This window comes from Plectropomus leopardus, chromosome 9 (assembly GCF_026936395.1).
Source record: "Plectropomus leopardus strain MGB_pleo_1.0 chromosome 9, ASM2693639v1, whole genome shotgun sequence".
Lineage (NCBI taxonomy): Eukaryota > Metazoa > Chordata > Actinopteri > Perciformes > Serranidae > Plectropomus > Plectropomus leopardus.
The window spans coordinates 22,514,036-22,523,133 of NC_142184.1; the positions used below are offsets into that span (position 1 = coordinate 22,514,036).

The following is a 9,098-nucleotide window of genomic DNA, read 5'->3' on the forward strand; positions in this document are numbered from 1 at the left end:
GGATTAGCGGTGAACCTCAGGCCAGCGTGAGGACATGAAACAGGACAGACAGGAAGTGAAAATGTACTCACCAGCTTGAAATCCTGAATGCTACAAATAAAGTAGGGAGTGTTGGGCCGCCGACTTTCAATATACACACAATCTGCAAAAGAGAGAGAAGAAAAAAGAAAAGTGAGTTTGAAAGAAGATGTTCATACTTCCCAGAGCTTTAATGTTTTTATGCAACCAGACTCAGTAATATATTACTTTGGGTGCTGTTACCTCTGCTGAAACGGCAGACCTATGCCTACTTGGGCATGTTTTTATTATATTTATTTAGCTGTGTTATGCACATACCGTCAATGGAAATGACAAAGAGAATGTCTGAGTGTGAGAGAGACGGTTCCTGGTTAAGAGGACTGATTGCTGCATTTGATATGCAGCATTTCATTTATATTTCTTAATGTTTCTTCACTGCCACAAGCATGATCTCACATGAAACTGTACCTTATGTCCACTACATTGGTGCAAAATGCTTTAGCTGCTTGCAAACCTATTGATCAGACAATGAAACAAAATAAACAAACAAAATTTTAAGGATCTAGATGTTTAATCTTTAAGGAGAAAATGTTCCGATTTTCAGAACTCTTGAGAATTAGTTTGACAGTTTGCTAAATAATATGCCTGGCTCTGTCTGACCCAGGTTGACACACTCACTGGCACCTGTAAAGCTCACAAAGGTTGTTGATTGTAACTTTTTATCAGATCAGATTAGTTTATTTGTCATATGTAGGTTAACACAGTCAACAATGCAATGAAATGTTATGGACGAGAAGAACCAATCAACTCACTATCTAAGACAATAAAAATAGAATACAAATAAAAAAAATAGATTAAAAATGTCATTTGCATTTAAATGTAATTTAGGTATACTAAGCAGGATTTCCCTAGAAAACAATATATCCACTTTTTCCTCCCTCAATCATATGTTATGACCTATGGTGTGTGTGATGTTATATTTATCTCCAGAGACTTTGCCCTCTGTGTGTATTTTTACTGTGTTCCAGGCCACAACACTCAGGTGAGGTTTGGACCTTATATGATTGTAGTGAACAGGTACCAGACCGTAAGCAACATTCACCCAAAAACTGCTTGACAGTGTCGTTAAAAACACTGATATAAAGAGCAGTTAGGGCTGGCTTTCACTTTTACTGTTCACAAACAATAACTGAAAACTCCTGCATAGTATACCTTTAACGGACAGATATCAAAGTGAAATTGATTTTCTTGCCTAACTTTCAGCAGAAAGCAATTAAGTGTATTTTCCAAAATGTAAAACTACACTTTAAAGTCTTACTTTTTCTCTCCATTGGGAGAATACATCGGCAAGTTCAGTTGATGCTCTAGATTATGTCATTTATAAGTTGTTTTAAGATAACATGGAACTTTAAGCATTTCACATTAAAGTGATATTTCACCCAAATCTTACACTTGTATGAACAAATCATAGTGATACCAGTGGGTTCTAATGGTGACAAGTTTTTACAGCAGACAAAAACAATCACACTGTTACCAGAGAATTCCCAAAACAATCGCGAGACATAGTTCACTTCCTCATAGTCCATTCATATACCCCGTTCTTAACATTCACAGGATCACAAAAATATAACTGAAAAGATTATGGGTGGAGTATCATTTTAACATGTATGCAAGTGCGTGTTGGAATTTAAAGGGACTTTTGTGTTAGCATGTCTGTGATTGTTAGGGCTGTGAGTCACCTCCGCAACTATGAAGATGCTAATGAGTTTACAACCTGTCTGGATAAATGTCCTCCCAGCATTCCTGTCACTGGTGCCTTTCCTCTTTCCCCTGATGTCACCCTCTGCACAGCCCTTATCAGGCCTTGGATGTCACCCACGCTACAAGTGTCAACTGGACCACTGCACCTACTGTGAGAGGCCATACACTTATTCTCTGAACACTTAAGATAACACCAGGCCTGAAATGGAAAATGCTTCATCAAAGCTATTTATGACTGTACAGCTGATGGGAGTGTAGGTAGAAATGACCTCAAGGGCCATTATGCTCAAGCAAAGACAAGAAAAAAAGGTGTGCCCGATAGCAGACCAACAGAGGGGGAACGAAATAAGAGAAAAACTTTTCAGCACAATAAAACCTGCAGTGAAGCAACTGTTGTTGATAATTCAAAGAAAGCTACACAAATTAGTTATTTTAGAGTAACTATTTTGCGTTGTGTGTCAGCTTAGGAAGAGGTTTGATAGTCCTAGTGAAACCATTTGAAAAAAATATTTATTGTTATTGTTTGCTTTTTATGCCTTTAATGTATTGGAAAGTTTTAGAGTAAAAGGGGGAGGGGGCACCATGCAGCAAAGGGCCGAGGCCGGAATCAAACCAGCGGCCGCTGCAGTGAGGATGCTACCTTTAATCATAGGGCGCATGCTCCGGCCACTGAGCACCGCAAAACCATTTAAAAAAGATTTTCAAGGTAACGTAAAGCAAGAAAAGGGTCCCTGATAGTAAGTTTTTAAATGTGTAAAAAGAGCAAAAGATAGGAAAACGAAAACTGACATGACATGCACAGTATAAGTCTGAAAACTCATCATGTTCTGAGCATAAAAAAACAGCTTTTTGTTAGAACAAAACAGTATCTACAAGTAGACCTTAAAATACTAGTCAAAAAAATAGCATTAGCAGTCCCCACAACATTATGCCCAGTATATACTGTAACCAAGTTGGTTTTACCAGGGTACATTGGTCAGACTTATTTCTAAAAAAGTTTTATGTTTATACATTCCTACAATATATATATATATATATATATATATATATATATATATATATATATATATATATATATATATCTTCTTAAGAGCATCTGATAACGTTTGAAAATCAGGGCGGAAACTTGAAAAGATACACTATTTGTAGTCTAAAACAAATTTCCTGCATTTCTACAAATCCAGCACTAGTCTGTTTTAGTTTCAGTTTTTATCAGACTTTAGATGAAATTATTTTTTATCAATATGAGGGTGCATATCTTAATGTCTTTGTGTCATCCGGCCGCTCGATTCTACGCTTTGATTGTTATTAAGGTGGATTCAGTGATTTGGGGTCTGGGACCACAGCAAATGCTGTCTTGCTTTATTTTCACGCTTTTTCTAACTGGGAATGTTGGTAAGCTATTGGTAGCAGTAGAAGAGGTACTCAAAACGTTGTTCTTGAGTAAAACTAATTATAGTTTACAGCAAGTTAAAGTCAAAAGTTAAAGTCAACTGTCTGTATTCAGCTGCAGTTGTTAGACTTTTGAGATGAACTTGTGAAAATTGAGAATAGCAAACCTCAGGATTTATACTGTTTAACCAGGTTGAAAAGATCCAAATGATAAAGTGATGTGTTGTAAGTCTATTTGTCCTTGTTTGACCTTGAAGATGGCCAAGTAGCTGGCAACCTACTAACATTTTAGGCTCGATAATACTTTTACAAGTATAATAATCAATGTAAAATAGCCATTCTTCTGATAATGATTTCCTGTCCTGATCCTAACAATTACACTGTTTTTGATACATTCTTGGTTTTCATAACATCCTCATCTAACTAATTTAGATTAGTCTGCAAAAGTCTAAATATATATAAATAAATCACTTTCCACCAATGACTCAAATACTTTGCACTGTGAAGCAAAATGCCTCTCTGTTTTTTTGCTTCTCTCGCTGTGTTATCAGCAACGAGCTGGACTACATCAACTCAAAGGGTGGCCCAAATGTGTACTTGTTTTTTTTGGTCTTTTTAATGATGGCTCCTTTTTTGACAGTTGCTGAAAATAGAAATAGTACAATTATTTTTTATATAGGCTCCTTAAAATATGATTGTGGGAGCCACTGTATGATAATTAGGTTAATTTCAAAGTAAAAAAAGATGGGAGCAACAAATCCATTGCTTTGTTAACCTTAACTCAATAATGGGGATGCATTTGCTGCTCTTGCTTCATTGCTCAGGCGCTTAAGTTCCTTTAAATTATATGCAGTATGGATTGCCCAATCTGCTACAGGCTGCTCCTCTGTAAAAACATCATCAGAGTTCCAAAGAAAACACAAACCTTGTCAAGCGTGGTGTCTCAACACATCCCTGTCTACCTTGAACAATGCAGAGTTTCTTGTCTTTTGTTTTCCATGAAAGTGATAAAATCAACCCAATGAGTAACTCCTAATACTCACACCATGTCTGCACGTCTGCATTTGTTAACTTTAAATCGAAACAATCTTATGTTCGGTCATTTCACAAGTTTACTATGATCATATAAACTTGTGATATGTGACATTAACTAAATGGGGAGATTGAAAGAGTACATCTGACTTTGAGTGATCTTGCCTTCAAAGGAGGGCCAGGCTCCAATAAAGATTCCTTTATGGTTGTCCTGTGTGAGAACTTTGGCACGTCAGATTCTCCGTTGGACACCTGATGTTGGGGGCCTCATATCCAGACTCCGTTTTAGTGGCCTGAGGTGTGACTTTAGCACCGCTGCTCTCACCCACTGAGTCTGGATAAACACAAGCGAGTGACTTCTTGAGGAGAGCCAAAGTTCAACCCACCACACATGGAGGGAATGACATTATGAAAATGGCATTTAGGTCTCTTCTTTTGAACGGATGTGGTATATCTAATAAAATAAAACTGGGGGGGGGGGTTAAACTTTAAGAAAAACACATGTAGTAGTGTATAAAGTAGTAGAAGTATAATTTACGCACACTATGCACAATAACTTATGGAATGATTTATGCAGGCTGAGGCTTAATGACATACATTACTGTGACGAACACACAGTGCATGCAATACATGCTAAATAATTAAGTCTTTATTTTTTTAAATGGGAAACAGTGTGGGCTATTGTTATGAACAGCTCATTCAAGAACTGCACGCTTCACCATATGAAATGCAGTGGGAAAAAAATGAATGAGCTGTTTGTCTGTCTAGATACAGTGTTACTTTTGGCATTGCACCCGGTTAATCCCCTTCCTGCTGAGCAATGTGACACAAAACTGTAGGGGTGAGAATCGACATTAGTAATGTAATCTTACCCCCTAAGTGAGTTATTTAACAACAGGCACATTTGCTACTATTAATACTGAAGTCTACAACCACGTTAAAGGCCATAAAGGTTGCTTGAAACTAGATGGTTCGTCCAATTCCACATACGCTGCCCAACAATGTCTGACAAATGCGTTTAAACATGTCCCTCATTTAGATCATTTCCTGATACTGATTTCAATAACTGAATTGGCGTAACAGCCAATACAGTTAATCGATCTGACACCATTGCTTAAAAAAAACAAACAGCTGTCAAGTACTGACCCTGTATGGATATAAAATGCTATCATCGCATGGCATGGCTTAGTTTAAAACCTAAAAAATGACATTTCGTAGCGGCTCTCAAACAGTAGCTGCCAGTGGCTGCACAGCACAACTTGCTGTGTAGCTTCTGTTTTAGAGCAACAGAGAAGACTTGGTAGCCAGAAAAACTGCTGTTTCATTTAGTGTTTAACTACTTTAAAGTTTATTTATAAACTATGTGGTATCAGAGCGATACATAGATATATAATCCAGTGTTTAGGCAGTATTAGGGGATTTTGTTGAGAATAGCCTCACTTAAAGGTCGGAACAAAAGGGCTGTCATATACAAGGGTGAGACCAGACAAACAACTAAATGGGGAAAGTGTTTCAAACTTTCAGGTAGTCTCTCCTGAAATTTATGACATTGCACTCATTTGTACATAAAAAAAGATGTAAGCATTTGTGTAAAGAAATAAAAAGGGCTTTAACAATCCGCTTTCTTACCCCTGGTTTCATATGCTGCCCCAAAAATTTTGTCGAATAGGGCCTAGGGGATTTGAAGCCAAGTGCCCCATTGAGACTCATTATATACCACGATTAAAATTACTGAATGGTTGGAAAATGGGAAAACAAAGTTTCTTTGCCACTAGAGGGGCAAAGGGTTTGACCTGAGAGTGGTCCCAGAACTATGTGCCATTTTTTTTTCCTAAAATGGCAAAGCCACGACCTGCCCTGCTCTTCCTGTGATTGGTCAGCACTCTTTGGTTGGATTGGTTAGGTTTAGGCAAGAGGAGTGAGGTTGGTTAGGGTAAAGATGTCAGGATAAAGACAGAATAGAATTGCCACGAATCAGTAGAGTTGGAGTTTGCATCCAAGTCCGTCAAGACTCGTGTAGCCATGACATTGTACAATACTTTAAATATGGATGTTGCTCCACAGAAACTACAAATTCTAAAACATGGATGCTTCACACACATTCAACCCAGCAGCACAGAAGATCTATACAATCAGCACAGTTTCACACCACAGATTAGTATCAACAATTCAGTATCTGACCAAATGTCTTGAACATGGTGAAGCAAGCAGGCATCTTGTTACCATGCTGTTGTTAGCATGTTAACAAGCAAACAGTCAAAAACATACTAAAATTGCTTTGACATCTGAGCCTGTCAGCAAAACTACAGCTAATGGCGTATGCTAACGTCATGTTAGTTAGTTTAACACCTCTCTAAGTACAGTTTAAGGAAGCTGGAATGCAGTCATTAGTTTTAGAGGTCTCCTGACCTGACGTGTTGTTGAGTGATCAAAGTGTATCAAAAGGATCATGAATATCTGAACCAAAGAAAGTTCATTTTATAAAACTGAAAGTAGCACTCAATATTTCATTGTATTTTGAGGCTTGCTGCTTACTGTCAACCAACCGCGGTTTTGTGCCTAATGTACTATTGCTTCCGTGTGCAATAACTGCTAGAGTTCTTGGGAAAGAGGAGCATCCTACATGTTAGTTTTGACCTTTGTGAAAAGTGATGATGCACATCACCTGAAATGTATACTGAAACTGGATTGACCTCACAGTGAAAAATCCCTGGTTGTTTTTCCCAGTTGGCAGGCTGCCTTAAGGAAACCTGCGACATAGACGTGAGTCATCCTGCTGTCTGCAAGTATTTACAAGTTCACTTCTCTGCTTTTCCATGATGATCCACAACCAGACTAGAAAGGCGCTTACACGTAACTATAAAATGATTACATCATTACAAAGGAAATCAGATGGATTACTCGCTAAATTATTTTAAATGATAATGAAATAAAATACATGAGGGCCAAGAGAAAGGTGATTCAGGGGATCCCCCTCTGTAAGGAGTCATAGATATGATCCAAAGATTGAGAAAAGGAAAAGAAACGTTTTTTTAACCTTTAGCTTGAGTTGCAACATGGGCATTTTTTCCCATATACTGTATTAATATTTCTTTAAACAATATCCTCAGTGTTACTTAACATGTAAACATGGACTCTCCCTGGTGATGTAACAATCTTGTAGGCTGTCTCTGAGAAATCATGTTATCATCTCCTCAATCTTGGCATCAAAATTTTAAATTTTCAAAAATGTAAATCCAAAACAAATGAGATATTTCACCAAAATTCATTTCACTTTTTGTAATCTCAAATATCTTAATTTGCTACCCTGCCAGCCTAAGGTTGAAAGATACCATATACTTGATAAGTGTTGCAAAAATGTGGCTTAACAAAGCCCAAATTCATATATAAAAAATGTATAGTGAAGTGACAATAAAATTAAAAAGACTGTGATATTCTTTTTTTATTTGCTGACAATAAAAACCAGCAAGTGAGTCCAAATAATTAGCTTGGCTTATTTTTAGCATTGTCTATCATGGCTGCATATTCATCACATTCACTTCAGGGAGGATAATTATCAGTCACAACAGAGACATTTTTGCCCTCCTTCGATTATTAAAATAAACCAAGTTATGATACATTGTGGTAGATTCTATATGTCACACTGTGTTTTTGATTTGATCTCACAGTGTTTGGAGGTTGAGTGTTTCACACGTTGTTACTGATGTACCACTATATTCTGCAGAGCAAACTCCAATCAATGCAAATCATGTGAGTGGAAGGTGGGAACAACACCTCTACAGTTGGTTTAAACAAGCTAATGACTGTTGCTGCCTCAGGTGCATCCGCTTTAACAATCCTGCTGAACAGGTTGGGATTACCTGACAGCCAACAGCGCACGTTTCATTTTATGACTTCGACAGGTCACCACAGACAGTGATCTAATTTGTGAGCAAACACAGGATGATCACGAGTCCTCCGTCTGATTGATAAGACCACTTGTCACTGTTTGTTTCAGGACACCTACCTGGAAAATTACATGTTTTCTAGTGAGTCATGAGTCTTGCACCCTGAAACCTATTATTAACAGGTTATTAAAGGGTAAAGTAAAAAAGGCTAACTCGATTCTGTTGGAGGATTAACTTCTTAATTAATCCTTTTAAATGATGTTGTTATCAAAATGTATGTCTTGTCCCATTATACTGTACATTTATTGTGAATCAAATGTAAATACACGGGGAGAAAAGCTGATTTTAACTTCTAAAAAGCCGCATACGTTTATTTTAGACTGGTTTGTTAAAATTAGTTTAATTTTTTTAGCTGGTGGATATTTCATTTAAGAACACACTCCTTACAAGGCAACAGGTTTATGCAAACAGAGTATGTTTGCATAAACCTTTTATGAAAATTAAAGCCTATGAATAAACAAATGTTCTGTTTAAACTATCCTGTCCCACTGACAGATGAAGGGCTGCAGGTAAATATTACATCAAGGCTATATCTGTCAAAACATTATAGCTAGGTCTACATTTTGTGATTTTATCCCTCTTGTGTGGGTTCTCCTTTCCCATTTGCATAGCTTCCTATGGCGATGGATAACGCTCCTGGCCAGTCCTGCTAAAATGCATGTGTTACTGTACCATCAGCCTCATGCCGCTTTTAGAAAGCATCCTGGCATCGCAGAGCAAGAGGAGTGATGAGCGTGACGTTTAGCACATCTTGTGCATCTAGTGTGATATATAGCATACCCGTCAGTAGTGCTTTCTAAACAATGGCATAACATGACAATAACAATGATGTAGGATCCCTGGTGAATGGCAACTGATTGGGTTCTCTGCGTGGATCGTAAGGAGCTCCCGAATCTTGTTGTTTCCCCAATTTGTGGATATTTTTGGCCACTGCTCTTCTCCCTGAGT

General features: G+C 37.6%; 1 long non-coding RNA gene across 2 annotated transcripts in view; it reads right to left on the reverse strand.

Annotated features, from left to right (window-relative positions):
* LOC148188739 (uncharacterized) overlaps nucleotides 1–9,098 on the reverse strand; it is a 95,695-nt gene that overhangs the window by 3,505 nt on the left and 83,092 nt on the right. For both annotated transcript variants that reach the window (XR_015777523.1, XR_015777522.1), the window contains exon 3: nucleotides 72–142. This is a non-coding gene — a long non-coding RNA (uncharacterized LOC148188739). The remainder of the gene's footprint in view (nucleotides 1–71; nucleotides 143–9,098) is intronic.